Source organism: Acartia tonsa, chromosome 2 (genome assembly GCF_053477335.1).
Source record: "Acartia tonsa isolate MP-2025a chromosome 2, ASM5347733v1, whole genome shotgun sequence".
Taxonomy (NCBI): Eukaryota; Metazoa; Arthropoda; class Copepoda; order Calanoida; family Acartiidae; genus Acartia; species Acartia tonsa.
In genome coordinates, this window is record NC_137261.1 from 55037829 (window position 1) to 55047184 (window position 9356).

Consider the following 9356-nt stretch of genomic DNA (forward strand, 5'->3'; position numbering starts at 1 on the left):
AGATGGTTGCCTGTATAATATAATATAATATTCTCATATAATTCCTTTTATTGTAGTTTATATACTATATTGTAAACTTTTTATTTCAATTTTGCTTAGAATGGATTTGTAATATTTTTCTCATTCTAACAGTATATATAATGCCTATTTCTTATGCCTGGGTAATGATAAAATTTAGTTCAAAGTTTTTATTCTCGTGGGTTTAAAAAAATCGATTTTTTCAATAATACCTGACAGAATTGAAAAAGTAAGGTGTCAAATTAAAGATCTTACTATTTTTGTTCATAATGGCCATTTTCTTTCTTTTTTTTGTTGCATTTAAGTACCTTAAAATTGACTTAATTTAAAAAAAAACTTAAATTACTTAAAAAATAAAAGGTCTACAAAAAAAACAATTGAATATCTGAATTCTATGGAAAAATTTACATCTACTACTTACTAAAAGAACCGGCTAGGTATAAAAAAAGTTAAGACGCCTTCTTTAGGTATATTTTCCATAAATTTATACCCCAGGATCCAGAACTGGATCCTTGGACTCAAAATAATGCGGATCCTTGCGGATTGAGATCCGCCACACTATCCTTAATAATGATAATGTTGTCAAAAAATTTTATCCTTTATCTTTTACAGGAACCAAGAAAATCACGCTTCCCCCAAACTAAGATGGACAGACGGACAGACGGACATTTCAAATTAAAGAGTAGCTTCGCTACTAAAAATGAAAGACAACAAAAACTTCTGAAGTATAACAAAAAAATATGGATCAACCAAATGTGTATAAATGAGAGTTTATTAAAAAACAAGGACCAATAGAGATGATTTCTTAAACTTAAGCTTTTATGGATATAAAGTAACTTTTGGTTGAGAAGTCACCCCCTGTTTTACCGCCGAAATTGGCGTTTTCCATTATTTGTCGTTTTTTGGGGATAGTCAGAAAAAGCATTTTTTTTTGTTATGAAAAACAATTGCTCATCAAAAAATTTGGTTTTCCTAGCTTTAAAATTGGCCGCTCTACAGATTTTTTAATATTTAGTGGCTGGCTGCTAAAAAGTGGATAAGGAGCAGTCTGGCCACTATGACTAGATAAATTTATTTTCTCTAAAAATACACATGAACCAACAGAAAAAACTTTTACGTCTCTATCTGTAACAGAAGCCAAGATAGAGGGGGGTCTGTTATGGGGTTAAGTAGGGATACAGAACTTTAACTGCCTGTTTTTGCAGGTTTGGGTGCTGGAAGCATCAATTTTTTTTAACTGAGAATAATATCTTAATTTGTTGTAACTATAAACAGATAAAAATATTATTTAGCGCCGCAAAACAGCCGGTTTACCGCCAAAATTGGCGGTTTCCGTTATTTGTCATTTGTCGGCGATGGTCAGAAAAGGTATTTTTTTTATTATAAAAAATAATAGTTTGTCATAAAATTTGGTTTTCTTAGCTTTAAAATTGGCCGCTTTACAGCTGTTTTAATATTTAGCGGCTGGCCGCTAAAAAGCAGATAAGGAGCGGTCTGACCGCTATGACTTGAAAAAGTAATTCTTTAAACATACACATGAACAACCAGAAAAAAGTTTTACGTCTCTATCTGTAACAGGAGCCGAGATAGAGGGGGGGTCTGTCAGGGGGTTAAGTAGGGGTTCAGAAGTTTAACTGCCTGTTTTTGCCGGTTTTGGTGCTGGAAGCGCCAATTTTTTTTTAGCTGAGAATAATATCTTAATAAGTTGTAACTATATACAGTGAAAAAAGGGACAAAAAAAGATATTTTTTAGGCCTTTTCAAAAGGCAGTTTTGAAATCCCGTTATTTCAACAAAAAAATTAAAATGCTTAGAGAATGGCTTGGAAGGTGAATTTAGGTGTTCTGCATATTTCAACTTACACACATAAGGCCTAAGATATGATATCCCAAAAATCTTTTGTCCAAGTCTACTCTACACCTAGCGCTGGCGATTTCATTTTTCACAGGAATAAAATGCATGATTTTAGAAAACTGACTGGCGCTAGGTCTAGAGTAGACTTTGACAAAAGATTTTTTGGATATAATATCTTTGGCCTTATGTGTTTAAATTGAAATATGCAGAAGAGCTGAAAACCTGCACATTACTGAGATATTGTTAAAACCGCTGTGCTACCGTTATCTGTTGATATTTTACATGCCTGGCGCTAGGTCGCCAGTAGAGATAGAGAGCTGAAATTTTGTACTCATATTTCTAGGCCCCTAAAGTAACTTTTTAGGTTAGCAGAAGATTGAAATTCGAAAAAGGGTATTTTCATGAAAAGATCTAATGAACATACTTACATTTTTAGGACTTAAAAATTCTAAAAAGTAAAAAATGTTTAAAATGGACGTACGGACATTCTGGTAATGATTATATAGTTGCTATGCATTATAAATCGTACATAACTACTACAGGAAACACCAAGCAAAGTTTGAAATCGCTAGGACAATTCTAACATACCTAAATTAACTAAAAAAGCTATCCGTCTCGGACGGACGTACCAACCATAATTATAAAAAAGCTTCGCTTTTAAAATGGTAAAAATGTATATACGGACTTTCTAGAATGGTTATAGGGCTGCTACGGTTAAACTGTACCCAACTGAAAAAGTACGTACGTACTGAATTTCGATAATTACAGAAAAGCTTCTCTTTTAAACTGTTTTTAACCTATTTTTTTATCATATATCAAAAATATACTATGACACCAGTAGAATCAGACTGCAGAGCCCAAATTTGAATTAAGTCCCCAATAAACTTTTTTTGGGGGATTTAAAAATCAATTTTATATGTTGCTGTGATCATTTTGATGGAAGCAAAAGCATTTTTTAGTTTTGGGGTTAAATTGTTTCTTACAGAACAATTTGATGTGATTCAGATTATATCAATACAATAATAAAAACTCTACTCTGTTCGATGCAAATAATTTTTTTTCTAAAACAATAATTTATATAGAAGAAATTTAACATTAAAATAAAACATATTATTCTGAAGTCTGAACCAATTAAAAGTCTTGTTTCATTTCAGTTTTTTACAATTCAAAAAAGAGTGTTTTCACAAAGTGACTTATTTCCAATGTAGTTAAATAATTTTTATTTAATTAAAATGAAAAGAATGAAAACTATACACATAAAAGATACATGCTTTTTAAAAATATTAAAAAAAATAAGTTTGAATAATCTTATATTCTATCATATTTGTATATGTGACAAAAAAAAATTTGTTGTATTGCGTAAACGTTTGTTGTCATCTTTCACTATTTAACCCTTTACAGCCAATTTTTTTGTGTTTTAAATAAGTGATGGAAAACAAGCACGATAAAGTTAATTCATTGATATATTGTAAAGAATTAAGTTTTTAATGAATTAATTTAGATGAAATCAAAAGGCCTAATTTTACTCTATACCAGAATACTATATATATGAAGCAAAACACTCTAAAAGCTACGAATTTTATACCAAATAAAAAAAGACCTTTTGCTCTGATCAAAAAAGACCACAGCAACAGTAAAATTAATTTTTAAATCCCCTCAAAAAAGTTTATTGGGGACTTAATTTAAATTTAGGCTCTGCAGATTAAATCTACTGGTGTCATAGTATATTTTTGAAATATGTTTTAAAAATATACTACCCTCCAGAATAATTTTATAGTTATATTTTCAAAAAAGTTATTCTTTGCCGAATTACTCTTTGGTAAAATTAAACCCAGGTTGTGCGCCGTATGCACAAAAATTTCAATTCGTAAAAATTAAACCCAGGTTGTTACCGTATATCTCGTACGGGGTGAGCATAAGCGAGTACCCTGTATGCGGCGCAAGCTCTGATAGTCCCACTGATTGGACCACATATACACAAAAATTGAAAACTCTCCTCTGCAAATTTTATTTGATACCTATAATTGCAACAACTTTTTAACCCTTACAAATCGGGCCCCTATTCCCACCTTAATAGATTGGGGGGGGGGGGGTCATATTGACCCCCCCCTCTATCTCGGCTCCTGTTACAGTTAGAGACATAAAATTTTTTTTCTGGTGGTTCATGTGTATTTTTAGAGAAAATTACTTTTTCTAGTCATAGCGGTCGGACCGCTCCTTAGCCGCTTTTTAGCGGCCAGCCGCTAAATATTAAAACAGCTGTAGAGCGGCCAATTTTGCAGCTAGGATGACCAAATTTTAGGACGAACTTTTATTTTTCATAACAAAAAAATTACTTTTTCAGATCATCGCCGAAAAACGGCAAAAAACGGAAACCGCCATTTTCGGCGGTTACAGCGGTAAAACGGCGGTTGGCGGCGCCAATTAATACTTTTATCTGTTTACTGTTGCTCAAGGATTTACCAAAAAAAATTTTAGGCCTCTAGCTGTAATAGAAGCCACGATATTCATGATATATGTCTGTAGTAAAAGCCAGACAAAAATCGGTCATAAAGTCGGTCAGGGAGCGGTCAAACGGTCATAACACCACTTTTCTCAGAAGGTCATTGATATCTAAGTATTCACCAAAAAAAATTTAGGTTTCTACCTTATAAACAAAAGTCATAATGTAGAAGTTAAGATTTATTTAGAATTTTTTCTAAATTTGGTTCCACCTAACCGACTTTGACCGGACGCCAAGACCGACACAGACCAGATATCCTTATAAGATCAACTCTTGCCGACGTATAATTACTAAACTTAAAAAGTCATGAAGTCACAACTCTCTATCTTAACTACAAAAAAATGACATTGAAAAAACAGAGGGGGGGGTCAATATGACCCTCCCCCCGATCTGTAAGGGTTAAAGATGTCAATTTTTAAAAGTTACAAAAAGCCCAAAAATAATTTTTGGTGAAATTTTTTTTTTTTTTTTTGGGGGGGGGGTTCATTGGGGCTTCGCCCCACAGTGCAGTGGGGTTCCCCCAACCCAATTACAGGTTTTTGTTAACAAAAATATAAAAAAAATGGAAATAGGGATTTTTTTATTTTTAGGGGGGTTGGGCTGTCCCACCCTTCTAGAAAATAACCTAAAACCACCAGAGGACCAGTAGGTATATTCCCAGAAGAGTAGAGCCCAATTTGTTCAGCAGTTACTGAGATTTTACAAAAAATGTAAAATAAAATTTGGGGGGGGAAGGGTTTAGTTTTTTGGGGGGTTTGGGGTGTCCCACTCCCCAGGAAAATAGCTTAAAACCATCACAGGACCAGTAGGTATAATCCCTGATGAGTAGAGCCCAATCGGTTCAGCGGTTACTGAGATATTAAGCTTCAGACGGACAGACATCAAGCTACTTTGTATTATAGATATCCACGTTATACCCCATTAAAGCAACTGCCATGCTTAATTTTAGAGTTCTACTTCTATTTTAAATTCTTAAAACTCACAACTTTCCGGAATTTTAGCTCAACCTACCTCCCCCTTATTTAAAATCCTTGTAAATGATAACTAGGATTATATCTAGATTTTATCAAATTTGTGTATCTTAGACATAATTAAAACATTTAATTTAACTCTAATTAGGTATGTAAAAACCAAGAAAATCAGTTTTAATCTTAAATTTTTAAAATAATACTGGAAAATATTACATACAGAAACAAGGATGTTAATATCCATGATAGAAAAAACGGACATTTGATTGCCAAAACTTAGACTAATAAGTAGAATTTTGTAAGCATAGCAAAATTGTATTAAATTTGCTTAAATACAGAATTCTGTTAAAGACCGTACTCATATTTTTAACACTTGATTATAGAGATGGTTCGCAATTTATATGGAGCTTTTGTCCTAGGATTTATTAACTAATAACTATATCATACAAAAAATTGTTTTTCAAAATCTTACCTAACTGTTATGGGAATCATCGATTGGACAGTTCTAACATGCTTAGATTAACCACACACGGATGAACAAACCATACAGACAAATCTTAGTTATTGAGAAGCAGTGCTACTCAAACACAACTATAGCATACATTTTGCAGGATAAATAAAGCAAAGAAACGCTAATGCCTAATTATGACATTGCTAGATAAGAGTTCAGTAATACAACAAGAACGAAATAGGCCATAAAAGCATAGATGACCGGGAGGGGGGACATTGGGCTATTTATTACACTAGACCCCAAAAGTTGTACAACAGCGTTTTCATATTTGTTGGATTAACAACCTTCTGGGACTTTTAACGAATTTTGATTGGTTGGTCCATTAAGTTGAGTGTCTAAATATTTTAACCACTAATTGTAATCTACAGGATGGGTAAATTTGTTTATTATCATTTGGGATGTTTATCAATTTAACGGTCATTTTCTTATCCCTTTAGATCCATGCGTAGATGTACATCCTTATACTAAAGTAACAGGATGTCTGTGTGTTTTTGTGTTTGTGTGTTTGTTTGTAACGAAGGATCTTGCTAACTGCTGAACCGATCGGGTTCTCCTTAACAGGGTAGCTTTTCATAGGTCATAGGTCCCGGGAAGTTTTTATAACTATTTTCTTGGTGGGTGGGACACCCCCACCCCCCCCCCAAAAAAAAATAAAATTCCCCCCCAAAAATAAAAATTTTTTTCCCCTATTTTTTTAACTAAAATAAAAAAAGGAGGGGGGAGGGCACCCCCCCAAAAAAAAAATTTTCACCCCCCAAATTTTTTTTTACTTTTTCTTTTAAAATCTAAAATAAAAATTGGGTTATCAAATTCGACTCCCCCCTCCTCAAGTGCCCCTAGAGGCCTCTAGGGGGCGTGGCCGCTAGTATAATATATATGATTTAACATAGAATAATCAGCCTCGGAAATTAAAATATACAAAAATTACAGATTTTTAAAAGGTACAGTAAATTTGTATTGTCACCATTAAAAGGGAATTTTAGAAAAATGAAATAAAAAATGAATAACATATACATTTATATGCTCTAATAGCTTTAACTCTAAAGACACTCTAATAGCGGAATATAATAAATCTATAATACAAAGTAGAACGATGTGTGTCTGTCTGTTTGTCTGTCCGTCTGTCTGTCTGTCTGTCTGTCCGTCTGCCCGTCTGTCTGTCTGTCCGTCCGTCCCTTATGATCTCGGTAACCACTGAACCGATCGGATTCTACTCTTTAGGGAATATACCTACTGGTCCTGTGGTAGTTTTATGCTATTTTCTTGGGAGTGGGACACACCCAACCCCCCAAAAACCAAAAAATCCCCCCCCCCCATTTTTTTATTATAGAAGATTTCCTTGGTCCTTGTCCGAATTTCGCCAATTTTTTTTTCATTACCTCTTGGGGCAAAGCCCCTAGAGGCTAGGGGCGAAGCCGCTAGTTTATATATATAAATAGCCAGGGTAGGAGCTATTAATGAGGGAAGCGTATAATTATAGAGTTGCTACCCATTTGAAAAGATAGTATAAACGCACACACACACACGCACACACTTACAGGTGTCAATATATTAATTCTTTATATGTTTAGTTATAGTTAGTTGTTTTATTATGTTGACATCGTTTAATTACAGAGAGAGAGGGGACAATGGACTGTTTATTACACTAGTCCCCAAAGTTTTATACTAATAATGTTTTCTTATTCGTAAGTTTAACAACTTTTGGGACTTGAGTGAATTTTGATTGGATGGTTGATTAAGTTGATGGTTCAAACCTTTCAACCACTAATTTTGATCTACAGGAGGGAAAATTTTGTGCAAGATCATTGGTCATTGTCTTATCCCTTTAGACCCCTGGTTTTATTACATTGACAGCGCGTTTAATTAACTTTATTTCCACCTGTGGCTAAATAATTAGCAACGCTCATCTAAATTAGTTAATAGTTATATTTTCATTCAGTTCCAACCTTATTTATTTATAAAATCATACACTAAATTGTTTTTTTTTTAAACAAGGACAATTACATCCAACAGTAGCTAAGCTGTAAGAAAGGGAAAAGTAGAGAAAGAAAGAAGAAGCAAGAATAAGAAAGAGAAAGAAAGAAAGAAATAGAAAGGAATAAAAAGAAAAAAGAAAGAGAAACACAGCAATTTTCTCCTTTTTATAAATGCCGATGTGTTAATGAAGGGAAAAGGTAAATTGAAAAAAAGGGAAGGAAGAGAAGTGCAGTGATGGAGAGATGAAAAAGTATAAAGCATTACAAACAGAAGAACAGACACAAACAATTATAGAATAACTTTGTTACAAGAAAATGTAATGATTAAAAAAATAGGGTTCGGTACACAGACAAACATACTAGGGGACAAACATACTAGTGGACAAACGTACTAGGGGACAAATGTACTAGGGGACAAACGTACTAGTGAGACAAACTTACTAGGGGGCAAACGAACCAGTGCAGTGAGACAAACATACTAGGGGATAAACATGATGTAACAAACGAACTAGTGAGACAAACGTACTAGGGGACAAACGTACTAGTGAGACAAACATTCTAGGGACAAACGTACTATGGGACCGACCTACTAGGGGAAAAATGTACTAGTGAGATAAACATTCTAGGGACAAACGTAATAGGGGTCAAATTTACTAGGGGACAAACGTACTAGGGGACAAATATACAAGGGGACAAACGTACTAGGGGACAAACACACTAGGGGACAAACGCACTAGGGGACAAACATACTAGGGGGCAAACGTACTAGTGAGACAAACGTACTAGGGGACAAATGTAATAGGGGACTAACGTACTAGGGGACAAATGTAATAGGGAACAAACATACTAGGAGAAAACGTACTAAGGAACAAACGTACTAGTGAGACAAACTTCCTAGGGACAAACGTACTAGGGGATAAACGTACTAGTGAGACAAACATACTAAGGGACAAATGTACTAGTGAGACAAACTTCCTAGGTGACAAACGTACTAGGGGATAAATGTACTAGTGGACAAACGTACTAGTGAGACAAACTTACTAGGTGACAAACGTACTAGTGAGACAAAATTCCTAGGTGACAAACGTACTAGGGGATAAACGTACTAGTGGACAAACGTACTAGTGAGACAAACTTACTAGGTGACAAACATACTAGTGAGACAAACTTCCTAGGGGACAAATATACTAGGGGATAAACGTACTAGGGTACACACGTACAAGGTGACAAACGTACAAGGTGACAAACATACTAGGGGACAAACATACTAGGTGACAAGCATGTTAGGGGACAAACGCACTAGGGGACAAACGTACTAGTGAGACAAACATACTAGGGGACATACGTACTAGGTGATAAACATATTAGGGCACATAATTACTATGGGACTAATGTAATAGGGGACAAACATACTAGGTGACAAACATACAATGGGACAAACATACTAGGAGAAAAACGTACAAAGACAAACGTACTAAGACAAACGTACAAGTGGACAAATGTACTAGGGGGAAAACATTTAAGTAA